At 49.5% G+C, this 20,740-nt stretch overlaps 1 pseudogene; it reads left to right on the top strand.

Moving 5' to 3' along the window:
• The first annotated feature begins 757 nt into the window (after positions 1-757).
• LOC129650876 (eosinophil peroxidase-like) lies at positions 758-20,249 on the top strand (annotated as a pseudogene).
• The last annotated feature ends 491 nt before the right edge of the window (positions 20,250-20,740 follow it).

The following is a 20,740-nucleotide window of genomic DNA, read 5'->3' as shown; positions in this document are numbered from 1 at the left end:
AGAGCAGCCACAACGACCAGGAGACCTGCTACTTTGCACTAGGAACTGTCATGAGGAAAGGATGTATTGTTTCCCTGTCTCATCCTCCCCACATCAACACCAGACAGGAGGGGCTGGAAAGAGGAAGAAAGAAGTATGAAGGACAGATAAGCAATAAAAGGACAAATAAGTAAATAAGATAATTTCATGGAATAAAAGCTTTGAAGGAAATGCTTTGGGGTAATGTGGCTGGTGGGATGGGCAGCATTATAAAATGTAGTCAGGGAAGCACTCTCTGAGGAGGGGATATTTGAGCAAAGACCTGGACAATGAGAAGGAGACAGTCAGACAAAGGTCCATGTGATGGGCACGTATTCCAGAAACAGCAAATGCAAAGGTCCTGAGGTAAGAATGAACTTGGTGCCCAAAGGAGAAAGGAAGAGGTCAGCATAACTGGAGTGTGATGAACAAAGAGGCTCTTGGGAGGAGGCAAAGTCTGAGGTGTTGTGTTATTTATCTACCACTGCAGATAAAAACAAAGTAATCGTGTTTTATCTCTCATAGCATCTGTGGGCCAGGAATTCTGACAGGACATGGTGGAGACAGCTCATCTCTGCTTCTGCAAGTCTGGAAGCTCAACTGGAAGACACAAGACCAGGGACGGAATGGCTTGCAGTTTCATTCTCTCACATTGTCTAGCAGTTGAGGTTGGTGTTGGCTGGATGCATAGGTGAGGCTACTGACCTCTCTTCATGTGGCCTGGGGCTACCATCACAGCATGGTAGCTTCCAAAGGACAAGTGTCCCAAGAGAGAGAGAGCCAGGTGGGAGCTCAATTCTTTTTACACCTAACCTAGAAATCACACAGCATCACTTCCAATACATTCTATTAGACAGAAGTGAACAATCAAATTAGACTCCCTTTTTTGAATGAGGAACGTCAAAGAATTTGTGGGCATACCTTTAAATTACCACTGATTGGATAGGAACCAGATCATGAAAGAGTTTGAATTTTATTCTAACTGCAATGAAAGTATTAGGAGGGTTTGTGTGTAGAAAGGGGTGGTGGCACTATAAAATTTATATTTTAAATAGGCCATATTGGTTTATGGGCAGAGGATGGTGACAGGGTCAAACCTGGTGGAGTGGATTAAGAACTTGACTTGGATTCAAACTCAAGTTCCTACACTAATCAGCTGTTCATTTCAGTCACCCAGTCGTGCCCGACTCTGCGATTCCATGGACTGAAGCACGCCAGGCCTCCCTGTCCGTCACCAACTCCTGGAGCTTGCTCAAGCTCATGTCCATCGAGTCAGTGATGCCATCCAACCGTCTCATCCTCTGTCGTCTTGGGCAAATCACCTAACACTGAAGGGTAGGAGGACCCTTTTGCGTTTATATGGATTTACCTAGAGCTTTTTCCTTCCTCAGACCTGCAAGGGCATGTTTGTTTCACGGTTCTCCTTTGTTAGATGGCTGTTTTTGTTCACTACTATAACCCTACCACCAGCGCAGGCCCTGGATTGTGAAGACTCTCCATAAATTTTGGTCAAAAACATAAATAAATAGTACTGTAAACCCCTCATTAGTCCTGGAAGACGGTATACATCAGCCCAATCAGCCTTCAGTAATTGGGAGAAGCGTCGGGGGAGCACCTGGCTCCATCTCTTCTGGGATAATCCTGTGCCCACGCTGGATGTGAGGCCTGATTCCATCATCACTGCCCAGATGGACACAAAGGAAGTGAAGAGCTGCCCTAGCCCAGAGCCCAGTACAAGTGGCAGACCCAGGGCAGCCCACTCTGATGTCGAGTCATGTTGCATTCATGAGACTTGTGCCCTCCAGGGACGGGGAAGAGCAGAGAAGGGTCTCATTTCTCCCCATGACCATCTCAGAAGACTGAATTAGGGGTGTAGGATGGGAAGAGGGGAGAGAGAGAGCAGCCCTCACTTAGCACAAAGGGCTCTGGCTAGCGGATTGTCTGCCCTTGACATTGGATGCTGACACCTGCCACCTCCGGTGCTGCCAAGACACTGGGACCACCGATCCCCAAGCTCATAACCACACTAGAAGCTGAGGAGTCTGTGACTAGGGTGGGGCAGGGCAGGCAGGGATAAAATGTCTACAGTCTTTCAAGCCATTGTTTGCATTTTTGAGCCTTCTAAATTATAAGTGCCCCAGGCAGAGACTATTGCATTCAATGGGGTGTCTAAATTCCTACAGCTTTCAGGCATTCATTCTTTCCGGAAGTATTGAGATGCCAGGAGGCAAAAATGGATGCCTCAGGCCCTTTCTGGTAGCAGCTGTGCAGCCAACACTCTCAGGCTCCGGGACACCTCCCCTGCCCGCTCTGCCCCAGACTGGCTTTCATCCCACGTGCAGTGGCCACCCTAGAGGTGGGGGTGCGGGTGGGAATGGGAGCAGCCAGGGCGGCCTGCCAGCGCCCCCTCCAGGCCCTCTTGGGGGGACCTTCTCAAGCCTGAGGCCCCCTCCCAGCCTGTGTGAGGAGGCTATCTCATCAGGTCTCACCCACACCCTTGGGAGCCAGGGGGAGCAGGAAGGCTGGGAGAGTCAGACACTGGTGGAGAGCCCTTCCTGGCTCCAAGATTGTTCCCACTCTTTCCCCCAACAATAAAGCCAAGGTCTCAGGCGGCCAAACCTGCCTCGCAGTGGTGTTGCGAGAACTCAGCGAGAACTTAGAGAATGGGCTGGCAGACAGCAAGAACAATGGATCACCCCGAACCAGCTGCAGTCCCTGTTACTGGAACCCCACCTCCGGGCCTGTTACCCCACCAGTGGCAGTGCCCTCCGGCTCTTATGCCCCACAGAACCTGAGGTATAAGACAAATGGGCTCCAGGCGTGGTGTTTACAACGGGCCTCCTGTTCACATCTCCTGGAGTGAGAAGAAGAGAGCTCCAGGCCCCCATTTACATTTCCGGAAGCAAGAGACAAACAGGCTCCAAGACTACAAATTCATGACTAGACTCCTGCTATATTTTGAGATCTATACCTTGATACAAAAACCAGCAACAGGAATAGGGTAAATAACGACACTGGGCACTTTTACGGCAGGAAAAGAGTGGGACTAAATCCTTTTAAAAGATTAAAGTTCCCGCATTTCCCATCCTTGGGGCAGGGAAGACACTGTGCTTGCTCAAAAGTCTTCAATGGATTCAAAAAGGTAGGGGATGCCAGGCCATAATAAGTCTTGCTGCCCTCACCCATAAACCTTTTCTGTGAGATCTATCTCCCCTGAGGGGGGCGTGTGCACCCAGAGGAGAGGCCCAGAGGCAAATTAGTCATGGGGTCAAAACAACACAACTGGCCACAAAGAAGACAGGCCCGGAAGACTGGCTTCTTAAAGAGGACTTAAACTTCCCAAGAGTGCGACTCTCTCTGAGTTCGCCTGTGCATCTTTCCACATGTGCTTATCTTTCCAACAAACTTTTTACTTTACTCTTTACCTTTTGCCTCCTTGCCTGAATTCGTTCTCGACAAGGCAGGCAAGAATGAAGGACTCAGGCCCTCACCGCTGGTCCCTGTGGTCCAGTGGTTAGGACTCCCAATCCCAGAAACGAAGACCTTGCTTCCAGCTACTGCTCGCTGCTGCTTGCTGCAAGCTGCCGCTTACTGCAGCCTGCCTCCGAAATCAAACCTTCTCACTCCTCATGTTGCTCATGCACAGCAGAGTCTGCCTGGTGAGAAAGCCCAGGGCCCTCCTCCCCTGCCCCAGGCCCTGCCCTTGGGAGTTTCCTGACTGATGGAGGAGGCGAGGTACAAGTCTCACGTGAGGTCAGGGCAGAAGGGAGGAGAAGGGAGGTGCACTGGCCCTCAGTTGACCCTCATCCCTAGCCTGGACCTGCACATCTCTAGTGCTCACCAGGACCGCTCCTGCCTCATAAATATCCTTGCCCTTTGCTGATATTGCCAGCTGATCAGAGAGGTCAGGCAGCTGGGGTGGCAAGGTGGGCTCCCAAGCCAGCTCGCCAAGGCCCCACAGTGAGTTTTTCCTGGTTTCACTAAAAATAGAACATTCAGAGCTGCCTCTCTCAGGGGAGTCCTAGGCTCTAGAGCACACACGTATACACAGGCACACACATGCACACCCCAGCCTTCCCTGGCCTCAAGCACAGCCTGCAGCCACACCCACAGTCCCTTAGGCCCCCGGGAGACCTCAGTGTTCCTGTTATAATAACAGAGCCAAGGGCCTCATTCCCAGGAATCCCTGGAACTAGGTCCTGAGTCCTGGCCACCACAGTGTTTCCTTGGCAGTCGTTGGAGCTGAGCAGATAAAGAGCTCCAATCAGACTTGTGGCCAGCAGTTCTACCAAGCCTGGCAGATGGTTCCTGTGAAAGTGGTTGTAGAATCTCTTGGTTTCAAGAGGGCCAGAGGAGGGCAGGAAGAAAGGCTCTTGGGAGTCTCAGCTGAAAGATGCCAGGATGGGAAGGCTCCCTCATGGTCAAGGATCTGGGGGTCAGCCTGGCAGGGCCAGGCCTGCAACAGCATCTACTGCCCCAGGGCTGGCCTGGCCCAGGAGCCACAACACCCCTGACCCGAGTCACCAGGTCTTAATAGATATACAGCACAAATCCACCCCTGACCCGAGAGCTGTGACAGGTGAGGTCACAGATGTGTCCCTTCCACAAATACCTGTTCAGGACTTGCCAGGCAGTGGGTTAGGTGCTGAGGCTACAGTGAGCAACACAAGAGGCATGTGTCGTCTCTGTGTGCCTGCCTCTCACAGACCTAATCAGATTCAAGCGCTGAAATACAAGTATAGTCACAACGATGCTAAGCTCCAGGAAAGGAGCTGTAAGAGCTAGGATCAGGAAGACCTGGCTGCCCAAGTCATGGCCAGTGAGTGGGGGCTGGAAGGTCAGCAGGAATCACCAGGCACAAAGGGAAAGGGGCCTTTGTGTTGAGACCCGTCGTGGCAGGAGACCTGTCTCTGGAGCTGAAGTCAGGGGTGTGTGAGGGGTGGTTAGAGGACAGAGGAACAAAGAGAAGAGATGGGGCTCTGGAGAGGAGAGGTGGCAGGAGCCAGACTGGGTAAGTCCAGGGAGAGCCCATCTCCTTAGAAGACACTGCGTGGAGGGCCAGGAGGTGTCCCAGAGGGGCCAGCATGCTGGGACCAGTGGGGCCAAGTCCCTCATGGCCTCATATGGCCATGGTCACCAGGGAGGGATGGAGGGAATGCAGTTGGGGATCTGGCTGGTCTCGGCCACAGTCCCCAGACGTTCCTGACCCTTCCTACATCCCCCTTATTCCTAGTGTCCAGGCAGCCTCATCCCCTGTCACCCTGTTAGGTAGTTAGAATAGGAAACAGGAGTCCAGAATGGTGGTGGCTAAAAGATAAGGAAGGAAAAAGCCCACAAAAATAAAACAAAGGAAGGTCAGGGACCAGAGAACAGGTAGAACAAACAGCACTCCTGGCTAGCCCAATTTACATAGGGCAGGCCCGGGGGGAGAAAAAAAACATATAAAAAGAGGAGCCAAAGGGCCGGGGGTCTCTCTCTCCCTCTCCCACGCGCCAGTGCGCTCCCCCACTCTCTTCTTTTTGAGTCTTTGCGGGGGATGGATTTTCCTGCTATTTTCTAAATAAAATAGAGCTGTAACATTGAGCTGTAACACTGATCTGTCCAAGAGCTATAACACGGTCTGTCTGAGACCTGAGAGCTCTAACATGGTACATCCTAGAGCTATGACACGCCGAGTTCTCTAACATCCGTTGCTTCAAATTTTTGTTGAGATGAGACAGAACCGAGGAAAATACACTTGCCTGACAATCCCAAGTTATGTTTTTGTTGAGTCTCACTACAAATCTTTTTCTCGTGTGGCTCCATCTTGGACCCTCATTTTGCTCATTTTTCTTACCCAAGAAGAGCTCTCCCGCATGACTCCTTAACCCCTGAGGTCCAACTGTTACTGAGTCACGCTTGCTCTTCTTGCTGCAGGATAAGCCAATAAGTCTGGGAGATGAGGTGTTGAGGTGAGGAATATGACTTTATTCAGAGAGCTGGCTGACCAAGAAGATGGCAGACTAATGTCTCAAAACAATCAGCTTGTGGGCGCCTGGATGCCAGGTTCTTTTATGGATCAGAGGTGGGGGGGCAGTGAGGAAACAAAGTGAAAAGACCATTTAATTCTTGCAAATATTTCCTAGACTAGCAAACCTCAGGCAGGGGGATGTGTTAGTTTCACTGCCTTATAGCCATTTCATGGGTGGTGTGAAATGAAATATCTCCTGTCATGTCAATAAACAAAAATGCCATCAGATCAGATCAGTCACTCAGTCGTGTCCGACTCTTTGTGACCCATGAATCGTAACACGCTAGGCCTCCCTGTCCATCACCAACTCCCGGAGTTCACTCAGACTCACGTCCATGGAGTCAGTGATGCCATCCAGCCATCTCATCCTCTGTCGTCCCCTTCTCCTCCTGCCCCCAATCCCTCCCAGCATCAGAGTCTTTTCCAATGAGTCAACTCTTCGCATGAGGTGGCCAAAGTACTGGAGTTTCAGCTTTAGCATCATTCCTTCCAAAGAAATCCCAGGGCTGATCTCCTTCAGAATGGACTGGTTGGATCTCCTTGCAGTCCAAGGGACTCTCAAGAGTCTTCTCCAACACCACAGTTCAAAAGCATCAATTCTTCGGCGCTCAGCTTTCTTCACAGTCCAACTCTTACATCCATACATGACCACAGGAAAAACCATAGCCTTGACTAGACGAACCTTTGTTGGCAAAGTAACGTCTCTGCTTTTGAATATGCTATCTAGGTTGGTCATAACTTTCCTTCCAAGGAGTAAGCGTCTTTTAATTTCATGGCTGCAGTCACCATCTGCAGTGATTTTTGAGCCCAGAAAAATAAAGTCTGACACTGTTTCCACTGTTTCCCCATCTATTTCCCATGAAGTGGTGCGACCGGATGCCATGATCTTCGTTTTCTGAATGTTGAGCTTTAAGCCAACTTTTTCACTCTCCTCTTTCACTTTCATCAAGAGGCTTTTGAGTTCCTCTTCACTTTCTGCCATAAGGGTGGTGTCATCTGCATATCTGAGGTTATTGATATTTCTCCCGGCAATCTTGATTCCAGTTTGTGTTTCTTCCAGTCCAGCGTTTCTCATGATGTACTCTGCATATAAGTTAAATAAACAGGGTGACAATATACAGCCTTGACGAACTCCTTTTCCTATTTGGAACCAGTCTGTTGTTCCATGTCCAGTTCTAACTCTTGCTTCTTGACCTGCATACAAATTTCTCAAGAGCTATCTGCAATTCTAGCCCCCCAAAAGTGAATTTCTGAGCTGGTAAGCAGCAGATAAGTGGAGCCATTTCCCACACAGAGAACTCACCAAGAATGTCACAGTCCTTCACAGGTGGGCAGGGTCAGGCTATCTGGCTGTGAGCCAAACAAAGGCACCCTAGCCCAAGGGTCAGGCAAAGGGGGGCAGGGGCAGGGCTCCCTGAGGCAGGCCATTATGTATGTCTCTAATAAGAAAAGTGGCAAAATAAAAGTTAAAATCACAGAAAAAGATTTAGTACAGAGTCAAAATTAACCCACCTGGGTTACATAGCCAGGCCCTGAGCCTGTGAGGAGCCTGGTCCATTCCCAGCAATGGGTTCTGGATTCCACATATAGAGGGAGGAGCTCATATGTGCCTCACAGGGAGCCAAGCTTCCCAAACAGCCCACCAAGGGGAGTGTCCCACCCTGGCTCCCAAGCTCAGTGGACCACCCATTCTCATATCTCTCGGGCAGCACAGCTCCTGGCCTCTCGGCCTTGCACCAGAGATAGTCACAGGGCCCACCTAGTGCCCACCCAAAGGCTCCAAGTCACCACCCTGTGGCCCCCAACCCCCTGAGCCACTCCACCTAACTGGCATAAATGGGGTCAAGACCCTGGGAGCTTCAAATGGTCACCTAGAGAAGGTGGAAATCCTATCTGGTGGGGAAAGGGACATGTCCTCCTTTCCAGGGTGGAAGAGGGTGTGTGAATTCATGGAGTTGAGCCAGGACAGGACAGGACATGGTTTACTTATGTTCCAAACACTGTTTACAAACATTCCAAACACTGACAGGCCCAGGGCACTGGGTCCACAGCTGCAAACAGGGTAGGGCCTGGGGTTGCTATGGCCAGTCCAAGAGGGGACAGCATGCCTTCAGTACAACCAATCATGTGGGGCAATACCATGGTGGTAGACAGCTTCCCTTCCATCCCTCCTCTGTCCATTTGTCTTGACTGCTCAGCTGGGGCTCTGTTGGCTGGTGTGCTTCCTCCCTCCAGCCCCCCTTCCTCCTCTGCTGGGCAGCATCAAGCAGCACCTTCGCAGTGGCCCGGCCAGCCCCACGGACCTCCTGTCCTTCTTCAAACAACCGGTAGTGGCCACCAGGATAGTCGTTCATGTGGCCTTGGGGCTGCTGGAAGAAAAGTTACAACTCCAGGCATCCAGATCCTTCAGTGTCACGGGTACTGTGGAGTGGAAGAAAGCCAGATGGTGGGGAAAGGGGGTGGTGGTGCAGGATGCACTCCTTGGGGTGTCGGGAGGGAAGAGAGGAAAGGGATGGGAGGTATGGAACAGACCCGCTCAAGAAGAAGCTGGAACCCTGCCCACCACCCCACCCGGAGATGTGCTAATGAACCCCAGCTGCGGCTGCTGTCCCAGGCCAGTGACTGTGCTCCCCAGGAAGAAGCTGAGAAGTGCGGTAACCAATATCGCAGCATCACTGGGAGATGCAACAACGAGTGGGTGCTGCAATGGCACTTGACCTGGGAGGGGGTCGGATCCGCCCGCCGCTCCTTCCCAACCCTACTGACCCCAACCCACCCCCTGCTGCAGGAGGAGACCCTGGCTGGGGGTCTCCAACCAGCCCCTGGCGTGCTGGCTGCCAGCCGAGAACGAGGACAGGCTGTCTCTCCCCTTCGGCTGGACCCTGGCAAGACATGCAACAGCTTGCCCCTCCCCATTGTGAGTCGGGACTGAGGGGCTGGAGGATACTTCATCTTTTCTAAATGTGGAGAACAGAAGCACAGACAGAGCCGGCCAGACAGGGCTTGAACCACGCTCTCTCGTGGCTGGTGGATAATTCTGGGCAAGGACTCCAGCTGAGTCAGTCTCCTCAGTTGTAAAACAGCTGTAAAACCCACTCCAGATTTCTGTTATGACTATTAAAGCCCTTGACATAAACATCATTATAGGATGTGATATATTAGCACTTGTGTTTCCCTGGTGGCCTAGACAGTAAAGAATCTACCTGCAATGCAGGAGACCCAAGTTTGATCTCTGGCTCGGGAAGATATTAGTAGTAGCCATTATAGTACTGTTTTTTTCTGAAAGAATTCATGTCAAAGTACCTTCAAGAGCAATACAGCTTAATGTAGCTCTATGTATTGACCTATTTCTCATTTAACAATTTATCAATTTTCTATTCATATGTCAATATCACAATCTATTATCTATCCATCATCATCTATTTATCAATTTTTCTTCCATTGCTCATTCCATCTATCCAATTCTCTATCATCCATCACCTAGCAACCAATCCTTACATCTCTCAATCAGTTCTATTATCTAATTATCCACTAGTCTGTATAAATCAATCTATCATTTATCTCTCTGGAGAAGCTGGTGGGGTCTGAGTCAGCCAATCTGGTCTGTTCCCCTTTCTTTCCTCCTGGAATCCTCAGAAGCCAGGCTGGAGAGCATCTCTGTAGGAATGACAGCCACATAGGAAGTGGGACAAAGCAGGAAAGGGGAGGGGAGGGTGGGAGAGGAGGAGAGGCTGTGTTAACTCCAGCAGGGGCAACCTGTCGCCCCCTGAGTCCTGGGTTGGCTCTGACATGTGTGGGGTCAGAGCCCCACACTGATTGCTCTCCCCAACAAGTCCAAGCTGTCTCCAACCATATCATGCACTTCTGCAGCGAGAGGCGGACCTCCGACCACGGCTGGTCCCTTAAGTTCATGCAGTGTGGCCAGTTCATTGACTGTGACTTGGACTTTGCCCCTTAGTCCCCAACCAGAGTAGCCTTCCCTGAGGGTGTCGACTGTGAGAGCACCTGTGCCCAGCTGCCCTCCTGCTTCCCCACCAAGGTACTGTGGTCTCCCAGGCTCCATCCCCGGCCAAGAGCTGGGGCTGGGCATCTGGAAGCCTAGAGCACCTGCCTTAGGGAGCTGCCTGAGATGCTGGAGTCTCAGACAATAACAAGATGCACAGTCTGACACATACACCTAGTTCTGTATGTGTTTGAAGGATGAGGGTAGGGCAACCTGCCCGAAGGTTCAGTGCAGGTTTCACGAAAGGGGAAGCAATTGAGACTGGCGTTGAGCTGTGGGTGGCATTCCAACAGGGGAAGCCTCCAGGCTGCTGCTTTTGGAAGACTTTAAAGTCTCTTAGCACTTGTCCTTCCCTCCCTCTGGGGTGGGCCAAGGCCCCTGCAGTTCCCACAAATTCCTGGGTCCAGTTGGGAGGACAGTGCTCTGCTTCATGCTGAAAGCAAGGATGCTGCGGGACACTAGGGAAGAAAAGATGGACTCCAAGGAGCAAAGCCTCTGCTGGGCACTGAACAACCACCCCACACACACACACGCACATGCTCACTCACCCTTACTGTTCTCGCAATGTGTCATGTGAGGGCCCCTGGCTGGCTCCTTCCTCTGGCTTCTCTGGGGGGCCATCCCCTATCTTCCTAGTATACCATTACTGGCTTCACTGCTGGCTCAGATGGTAAATAATCTGCCTGCAATGCAGGAGACCTGGGCTCAATCCTTGGATCAGGACGATCCCCTGGAAAAAGGCATGGCAACCCACTCCAGCATTCTTGCCTGGAGAATCCCATGGACAGAGGAGCCTGGCGAGCTACAGACTATGGGATCGCAGAATCAGACTTGACTGAGTGACTAGCACTTCTGACTTTTAAATCTAACACAGCAAACACCACCTTCATTTAGAGTTACATTACTCTATGTGCAGGTCTGTGTTCAGTGAACTGCCAGCTTCCTGCAGCCTGGAGTTTTCTTGACCTTCACGATCTCCAAGGCACCCAGCACAGAAAGGGGCTGATGTCTGCTGAGCTGAGTGGAGTGAAAGCAGCACAAGCCTTCATGTCAGAGAACTAGTTTACACTCCCCCCTCTCCCGCTGAGGAGTTGTCCTTCCTCTCTCTGAGCCTCAGTTTCCCTGTCTGTAACACGAGGATCTAAGGCCTCATCCACGTCTAACCTTTTATGACTCTACAGCACCAAGTGCTAAGGATGCTCAGATAACCTGATGAGCAGCCTGAGTCTGGATGAGTCAAGGAGGATTTCCTGGAATAAGAGAGTTTTTGCTTTTGTTTTTAATTGGAGTATAGCTGCTTTTCATGTTGTGTTAGTTTCTGCCGTAAAACAACTTGAATCATCTATATGTATACATATGCCCTTTCCCTCCTGAGCCTTCATCCCACTCCTGTAGGTGTCACGGAGGCTGGAGCTGAGCTCCTGTGCTATATATAGAGCAGCTAAGAAGGGAGTTTTGAGCAAGGCTCTGAAGCACGTGGGGGATGACCTGCAGGGGTGAGTTTGCTCAGGAAGGGCCCCTGTGTAAGTGACTCCTCTTCCACCTCAGACCCCGCCCAATGACCCACGCATCACCAGTCAACAAGACTGCATCTCCTTCTTCCACTTGGCACAAAAGCAAAAAACAAAGTCTGCAACCAGATCAATGGGCTCACCTCCTTCGTGGACGCCAGCACGTTGTATGGCAATGAGGTCGCCCTCGTCATGTAGCTCCGCAACCAGACCAACTTCCTGGGGCTTCTCACACTCAGCACCCGCTTCCAGGACAATTGCTGGGCTCTGCTGCCCATTGACAACCTGCACAATATTGGACCCTGCCTCTTCGCTGAACCACTCGGCACGCATCCCTTGCTTCCTGGCATGTCAGACTCGGGGGTGGACAGTCTTGTCTCCCTAGGAAAGAGCCAGTCCCAGGTTCCAGGAGGGGAAGCCCAGAGGGTACTCCATGGGGGGTACATGGCTTCAGACCTCAATATTAGGTACACAGATCTGTGCGTGTTTCCCAGAATCAGTATGTTGGAAGGAGTTCTTTTGCAAAACCAGTGTGTGTCCAGAGATCATTGCTTGACTCTCTATACCAATAAGGGCCTCATCCCCTACACAGTCCATCTGGAGTGGTGCTAATGGTTTCAAAAGCCCACCTCATTGATCCAGCGTCCATCTGTTGCTCTTCATTGAGATTCTAAACCCCCAGAGAAGAAGCTCTCTCTCTTTCACACAGTTATAGCCTCTTTAATTACCTGAAAGCAGCTTTCACTTCCACCTAATAATTTTTCTACTGTAGGTTAAATTTCCTTAGAAGCCAGTTTCATCCCTGCACTAGCTAGACACTGGCATTTGGTACCTTCTTCCAGATGCATAATCCGAAATTTCCTGGGGGTCTTTCCCCCATCCTCCACTCTCTATCATCATGATAGCCAACACTTCTGGTTATTTAAGATATTTGAATGTGCCATCTCTCATCCTTATAGCAGCCCCGAAAAGGCAGTATTAGCATCACCCTCGTTTTGCAGACGAGAAGCTCAGCAAAGATAACTAATGCACCCCAGAGCAGAGTGTCCGATGGCAGAGTCCACATGGGGACTGGAGTCAGTGCAGTGGCCAGGTCTGGGCTCTTTCCACTCTGCACTACCACCTCCTTCATAGGGAGTTGGCTCCAGCCCCCTTTCTAAGGACTGTATGTTTCTTTGTTCCTGTTAAGAGCAGCAGGCCCCTTGCTCTGCTTAAGAGTAGATTGATTAAGACCACACACAAGGGCTTAGCTCAAAAACAGCAAATGACTATGTGTAAGGCCACCTTCAGGACAGCACTTTCCTTCCTGGCCTCGAGGAGAAGGTCTGGCTACAGAAACAGGCTCTGCCCAACTCTCCTTCTTTCTCCTTCCCTGGGGCTCCCTAGGAAGAGCAGCATGATACCAAGCCCAAAGCTAAGAAGAAGTCCAGCCCCCAGGAGAGACCCTGCAGAGGGATGCAACTCACCGGACAGGTTGACTCAGTCTCAAAGGCAAGGCTTGTAGAATCACGCAGGATCCCCACCAGCTGTGGCTCTGATCATCCTGCCAAGCAGAATCATCAGGCAAAGGTTTTCCTGCCCCAAACTGGCAGCTGCCCCATGCTTGCCCACGGTACACAAACCCCTTCTAGAAACGTAGGGAGCTGAGACTTAGGCACTGCTGTCCTCCCCCTCCGGGCTGTTGTGTGGGTCAGTGGAGCCTCGCAGCACAACTGAGGAGATGGAGGTCCAGTGGGGGCCAGGAATTCGGCGCAGGTCACTAAGTCTCACTGCCTCTTTCTAGTCCCCAGACTTAGTGTCTGGGGACTAGAAAGACATTTCTCTGGGAAGGACTGTGGTGACTCTGAACTTGGGGTTTTCAAGGTGATATCCGGTCAACTGAAACCCCAAAACTGGCAGTCATGCACACTCGGCTGGTGACTGAGCTGAGATGTCTGAATCCCCGGTGGACCGGAGACAAGCTGTACAAGGAGGCTCAGAAGATCATGGGGGCCATGGTCCCCATGGGACCATGGGGAGGCCCTGGGCCCCAGCATCCCTTAGGAGCTATGAGAAGGCACAAACCAGATAGATGTGCCTCAAGTCAACTAGGTCTGGGTGATTGGGGGTGTTCCTGATCTACGACCTGTACCCTCAACTCTGCCACTAACTTGCTCTGTGACCCTGTTCATGTCACCCAACCCCTCTGGGTGTCAGTATCCCTCATCAGACAATGGGAAATTAACACTGTCACAATTAACATAAATGCCAAGAAAGAATCAGTGTGTCTGAGCAGCCCTTCAGAAAAGCAAAAAATCTGTCCAAAGACAATGGAGTAGGTGGGCAGCCACTAAAGTAACATTCCTCCTCCATCTTTTCTTTTAGATCTTCACCTACCAGGACTTTCTGCCCCTGTTTCTGGGAGAGAACAGGTCCAGGAAAGCCCTGGGGCCCTCCCGGGGGTACCATGCCAGTGTCTTCACCCTGGCCTTCCACTGCAGCCACACCACGCTCCAGCCCTTCATGTTCCACCTGGACAGCCAGTACCAGGCCTCAGCACCAAACTCCCGAGTCCCACTCAGCTCTGCCTTCTTTGCCAGCTGGCAGATCGTGTATGATGGTGACCAGGTTCCCCAGGGGCAGGTAGGAGTTGGGGTGGAGCCCAGCTTAGTGCCAGGAGGCCAGGCCTCTGCTGATCGTCTCCCCAGGACTGTGAAAATAAAGCAGGTGTCACCAAGACCTTCAGTCACGAGTCTGCCTCCCCCTCCGGGATTAGAGGATTTCTAAAAGGGGAGGAGACAGGTGGCTGTGGTCCTGAAAGGAGCTTGCCTTCCACTCCTTCTCAAAGGAGTGTGTGAGCGGGGAGACTTCTTGCCCTGCCAGCTCCAGATTCCTACGTGTCCACCCAGGCCCCTGTTTTCTGATACAAACCTGATTGATGCAAATGACTGGCTTGTCCAGCTCTGAGCTATCTTGGCATCGTGTGATGACCTCTGGGGCTTCCAAGAGGCTGGTCCAATCTGTGCTGTTCACATTCCCTGCCACCCAGTGGCATTGACCCCATCCCCCGAGGCCTCATGGCCACCACCCCCGCCAAGCTGAACCCTCAAGATTCCAGGTTAGTGATGAGCTCCAGGACCAGCTGTTTCACCAAGTGAAAAGGACCAGGCTGGACCTGGCTGCTCAATATGCTGTGTCAGCCGGTACCACAGCCTTCCAGGTTAGGGGGCTGCTGGCCCCTCCTCCCAGGCTGCCCCAGAGCAGGGCTGCTGGTGATGGTGGTGGGGAGCGGGGTGGGTCAGGGAAGATCCCTGGTACCTCCTTTCTGACTGGGACTGTCTACAGGATGTGCTGAGGCTGATGCAGTAAAGCATCCCCGGGACCTCCTTTTTGTTGTCCTGCCACATCTTCTCCATTCTCACCAGGGTCTCTAGCTTTAGGGACACAACGGGTTGGACACAAGATCTGAACAAGGACATCAGGACTTTCCAAGTAGGAAAACACACACACACACACACACACACACACACACAGTAGCTTTAAAAGGCAGGGAAGAGCTGCCACTGCCCACCACCCTGGCAAGATCCAGGGACGAAGTCCCAGGGATATAGAAACCGGATCTTGGCTCTGAGTGGGGAAGGGCAAAGAGCCTGAGAAGTAGGGAACCAGTGGAGTAAAAGTAAGCCTGCCTTAGTTGTTTGGTAAGGACACAAGAAGACTTTATCCAGGAAAGAAGAAAACTTAGGCACTTTGCTAGGATCTTTAATGGACATTAACTCTTCCAATCCTCCCAATGACCTTGAAAGCAGCTGTGACAGCCATTTTTATAGATGAGGAAATAAATTCAGAGACACCTAGTAATTGGCCCAAGCCCACATAACTAGGAAGTAGTACAATTCAAATCAGGTTCAAAATTTCTCCTTTCGTCCTCCTGTTCAGTCCACCGTGTTATTGCTGTTGTTCAGTCACCAAGTCTGTCTGACTCATTGCAACTCCATGGACTGCAGCATGTCCGGCTTCTCTGTCCTTCATCATCTCCCAGATTTTGCTCAAATTCATGGCCATTGAGTCAGTGATGTCATCTAACCGTCTCATCCTCTGCTTCCCCTTCTCCTTTTGCCTTCAATCTTTCCCAACTTCACGGTCTTTTCCAATGAGTCAGCTCTTCACATCAGGTGGCCAAAGTATTGGGGTTTCAGCTTTAGCATCAGTCCTTCCAATGAATATTCAGGGTTGAATTCCTTTAGAATTGACTAGTTGGATCTCCTTGCAGTCCAAGGAACTCTCAAAAGTCTTCTCCAGCACCATAATTTCAAAGCATCATTTCTTCAGTGCTAAGCCTTCCTTATGGTTCAACTCTTGCATCCATACATGACTACTGGAAAAACCATAGCCTTGACTATAATGGACCTTTGTTGGCAAAGTGATGTCTCTGCTTTTTAATATGCTGTCTAGGTTTGTCATAGCTTTCCTTCTGAGAAGAAAGCATCTTTTAATTTAATGGCTGCAGTCACCATCTGCAGTGATTTTGGAGCCCAAGAAAATAAAGTCTGTCACTGTTTCCACTTTTCCCCCTTCTATTTGCTATGAAGTGATGGGACCAGATGCCATGATCTTAGTTTTTTGAATGTTGGGTTTTAAGCCAGCTTTTTCTCTCTCCTCTTTCACCCTCATCAAGAGACTCTTTAGTTCCTCTTTACTTTCTGCCATAGGAGTGGTATCATCTGCATATATGAGGTTCTTGATGTTTCTCCCAGCAATCTTGATTCCAGCCGGTGATTCATCCAGACTGGCAGTTTGCAGGATATACTCTGCATATAAGTTAAATAAGCAAGTGACAATATAGAGCCTTGTCATACTCCTTTCCCATTTTTGAACCATGTCCAGTTCTAACTGTTGATTTTGACCTGCATAGAGATATCTCAGGAGACAGGTAAGATGGTCTGGTAGTCCCATCTGTTTAAGAATTTTCCACAATTTGTTGTGATCTGCACAAAGGCTTTAATATAGTCAATGAAGCAAAATTAGATGTTTTTCTAGAAACCCCTTGCTTTCTCTGTGATCCAACGAATGATTGCAATTGGTCTCTGAATCCTCTGCCTTTTCTGAATGGAACTTGTTTATCTGGATGTTCTAAGTTTACATACTGCTGAAGCCGAGGGATTTTGAGTATAACCTTACTAGCATGTGAAATGAGTGCAATTGTATGGTAGTTAGAACATTCTTTGGCATTTCCCTTCTTGGGATTCTTTCCTATCCTGTGGCCACTGCTGAGTTTTCCAAATTTGCTGTCTTATTAAGTGTAACACTTTAACAGCATCATCTTTTAGGATTTTAAATAGCTCAACTGGAATTCCATCACCTACACTAGCTTTATTCATAGTAATGCTTCTTAAGGCCCACTGAACCTCACACTCCAGGATGTCTGGCTTTAGGTGAGTGACCACAGCATCATGATTATCTGATCATTAAGAACTTTTTTTGTATAGTTCCTCTGTGTATTCTTGCTGCCTCTTCTTAATCTCTCCTGCTTCTGTTAGGTCCTTACCATTTCTGTCCTTCATTGTGCCCATCCTTGAATGAAATGTTCCCTTGGTATCTCCAGTTTTCTTGAAGAGATCTCTAGTCTTTCTCATTCTATTATTTTCCTCTATTTCTTTGCACTGCTCATTTAAGAAGGCCTCCTTATCTCTCCTTGCTATTCTTTGGAACTCTGCATTCAGTTGGGTATATCTTTCCTTTTCTCCCTTGCCTTTCACTTCTCTTCTCTTCTCAGCTATTTGTAAAGCCTCCTCAGACAACTAACTTTTCCCTTCTTGAATTTTTCTGTGAGATAGTTTTGGTCATGTCTTCTGTACAATGTTACAAACCTCCATCCATAGTTCTTCAAGCACTCCTGTCTACCAGATCTTATCCCTTGAATCTGTTTATTATTTCCACTATACAATCATAAGGGATTTTATTTAGGTCATATCTGAATGGCCTAGTGGTTCTCCCTACTTTCTTCAATTTAAGTCTGAATTTTGCAAGAAGGAGTTCATGATCTGGGCCACAGTCTGCTCCAGATCTTGTTTTTGCTGACTGCATCGAGTTTCTCCATCTTCGACTGCAAAGAATATGATCAATCTGATTTTGGTGTTGACCATCAGTGATATCCGTGTGTAGAGTTGTCTCTCATGTTGTTGGAGAAGGGTGTTTGCTATGCCCAGTGTGTTCTGTTGACATAATGATGTTAGCGGAAAGCTTCGGCCAGAGGCTTGCTTCTCTCTCCCTCTCCCCATCTCCTAATTTCCTGTCTAAATGCAACCTGAAGCCCCATCTGCCTCTGCTAATCTTTGGCAGTATACAGTAAAGGGTGGGCAATTCCTAGTGCACCTAACACAGGACCAGGCAGGCACATAGCAGACTCTCAAGAACCTTTCTTTCCTTCCCTCCACTTTGGTGCTCTGACAGAGTGGTGGCGCCTCCTGCTGGAGATCTGAGATTGCTAGCTGCCCAAGTTAACCACACAGCGAGTTCCTGTTCCCTTTAAGCTGTTTCATCCTAGCTCTTGCAAGTCTCCACTAATCCCTTCCCAAGTTCAGTACCAAATTTGGAGCTGGAAGGCCTTTGAGCTCCATAGAATGGTGGGGGTGACCTTGGAAAAGTCACAGATGCTCAAGCTCAGCAAATACCCATTGATAACATGAGGATTATAAAGTACTTCAGAAGTGTGAGGAGCCTGAGGATATTCACACAGCAGTGCCTATTAATGGGAAACATCATATGGTTTTCCTTTGTTCAGCTTGGGGATGGTGTTTGGGAGTTGTAGTTCAGTGGACAGCGTTGGGCTGGAGTCTCTTTGGGTCATGGCAAAGCTATCTCCTATCTTGATGGTCCCATCATATCATGTGATTTGGTCCTGGTGTGGGATCCTGATGGCTGAGAAATCAATATGGCTAATCTTTGATAGTTTCTGAGTGGGTAAAAAATATTTTTTAATTAAAATTTTAATTTTAATTAATTTTAAAAATTTTAATTTAGTTTTAATTTTAATTAAATTTAAATTAAAATTTTAATTTAAAACTTAATTTTAAATTATATTGATATCATTAATATATCATACATTTACCCTATAAAGTATATAATTCAGTGATTTTAGTATAAAGTTGTACATCATATGTAATATCAGAACATTTTCATCACTCACAAAACAAACAGTAATAATAGTCACTCCCCATCCCCACCCCAATCCCTGACAATTACTAACCTAGCTTTACATGTTTGCCTATTCTGGACCTTTCATATAAATGGAATCATGCAGCAGGTGGTCATCTCCTGAGCAGCTAAATTTTATCCATGCTCTTCATTTCTTGGTTTGTTCATTGACTTATTCAGTCATTCTACAAATCTGGGAGTCTTTATGTTCTGGGTACTGTCTTACTTATGCCTAGTTAATGCCATGATCATATCATGGTGGTGAGTGTTGGTTTACAACAGCTTCCTACATTAGGACATACTCCTCAGTGTACACACGAAACACAGCTGTCTGCTCAAATTGAAAACCAGAGAGCAGTGGTTCGGTCTTTGGAAAGTTCAAGGCCTCTTCTGCCAGCAGGGATTTTATTCTGCCCAACATTGCCTGACCACACAGCTCTCCTGGGACACATCAGGACAAATCGTGGTGAGCAGATGCCAATGGGAATCCGCAGGGGGAAGATGAAACTGCTCCTGCCCTTTGCCCTACAGGGTACAATGCTTGGAGGTGCTTCTGCGGGCCCTTTCAGCCTCAGAATCTGGCACAGCTTAGCCGGGTTCTGAACAACGAGGGTCTGGCAAGGAAGTTCCTGGATCTGCACAGGACACTGGACAACTGCCGTCTGAATCGGGGCCATCACAGAGCCTCTTTTGCCAGGGGCCCGAGTGGGGCCTCTTCTGGCTTGTTTTTTTGAGAACCAGTTCCGAAGAGCCCACGATGGAGACAGGTAAGTGACCCTCCCCTAAAAGGACCAGCCCTGGAGGCAGGGCAGAAAGGCACTAGAATTTCAAGACTTGATGAGAGAATATTCTTTTTAGCTTCATCGCTTCCAAGTTCATAGGATCTGAGACCAGGAGGCTTGGTCAGAGGGAAAAAGGCCACTTGCTTGAGCTGGAGGCACCTTTAACCCAGGAGACAAATGTCTCAGCCTGGCTCTTTCAGGCTTGAAGATCCCAGAAAACACAGGCATAACAAGCTATTAATAAATCTGATTTCCTGCCAACAACTTTGTGGTTTAAGACTTGACTCCTCATTTGGATTTGGCATTGACCTGGGTTCAAATCCAGCCCTGGATACTTAAAATTACTGTGCACTTAAAACCAAAGCAATTTATCTGACTGCTGAACACGTTTCTTCCTTTATAAGATGGGAACCATACCTATTTTGCAGGGATTTTGGAGAATTGAATGAAATAATGTTGCCCTGTGGTTAAACTCCCTCACACACAGCAGGTGCTCACTCCTGTTCATCCCCCGCAATCTTCACCCACGTCTCTCCACTGTCCTGGTAGGTTCTGGGGGCAGAATAAAGGTGTTTTCACTGAGAGACAGTGCGAGGCCCTGAGCCACATCTCCTTGTCTCGAACTGTGTGTGACAACCCTGGTATCACCACCGATCCAAGGGACATCTTCAGGGCCAGCTCTGCCCCGGGGCTTTGTGCCCTGCTACTACATCCCCGGCCTGAACACATCTGCCTGCAGAGGCAGATGAGGCCTCCCCAGGTAAGGGGACCTTCTCCAACAGCCTGGGCTGGCTCAGGACTTCACATCTGCTCCTGGACAGGACAGCTGAGTCCTTTCAGGCCTCTAAGCAGGAAACACAGAACTCGTCTCGAGGGACAGGATATGCTTTCCCAGTGGCTCCCCAGTATGCTAGCCTCTGGGTTGATAGCTACTCCCAGGGCCCAGGGCTTTGGGGGGCAATTAGGAAGTATCCACCTAGCCTCAGCTAGGTCATCAACACCCTAAAAGAGCTCTGCTTTTGGACCTCCAGCAAGTCCCTCACTTGTCCGCTTGTGCTGCTTCCGCAGGAGACCGGCCTAGGCCTCTGACCTCGGAGACCAGGAAACCTGGGGAAGACCTCAAGGCTACCTTCTCGCCTGGGGCAACCGTTTCCTGCTCATGCTTTTGCCAGCTATGGCTGGCTTTCTGGCTGGGAGTGGTGGCTGGGGCACCTGGCAGCGATGAATCCTTCCACCAGGC

Source organism: Bubalus kerabau, chromosome 4 (assembly GCF_029407905.1).
Source record: "Bubalus kerabau isolate K-KA32 ecotype Philippines breed swamp buffalo chromosome 4, PCC_UOA_SB_1v2, whole genome shotgun sequence".
NCBI lineage: Eukaryota > Metazoa > Chordata > Mammalia > Artiodactyla > Bovidae > Bubalus > Bubalus kerabau.
The sequence above is the reverse complement of the archived record's forward strand: the minus strand, read 5'-3'. Positions and strand labels throughout refer to the sequence as shown.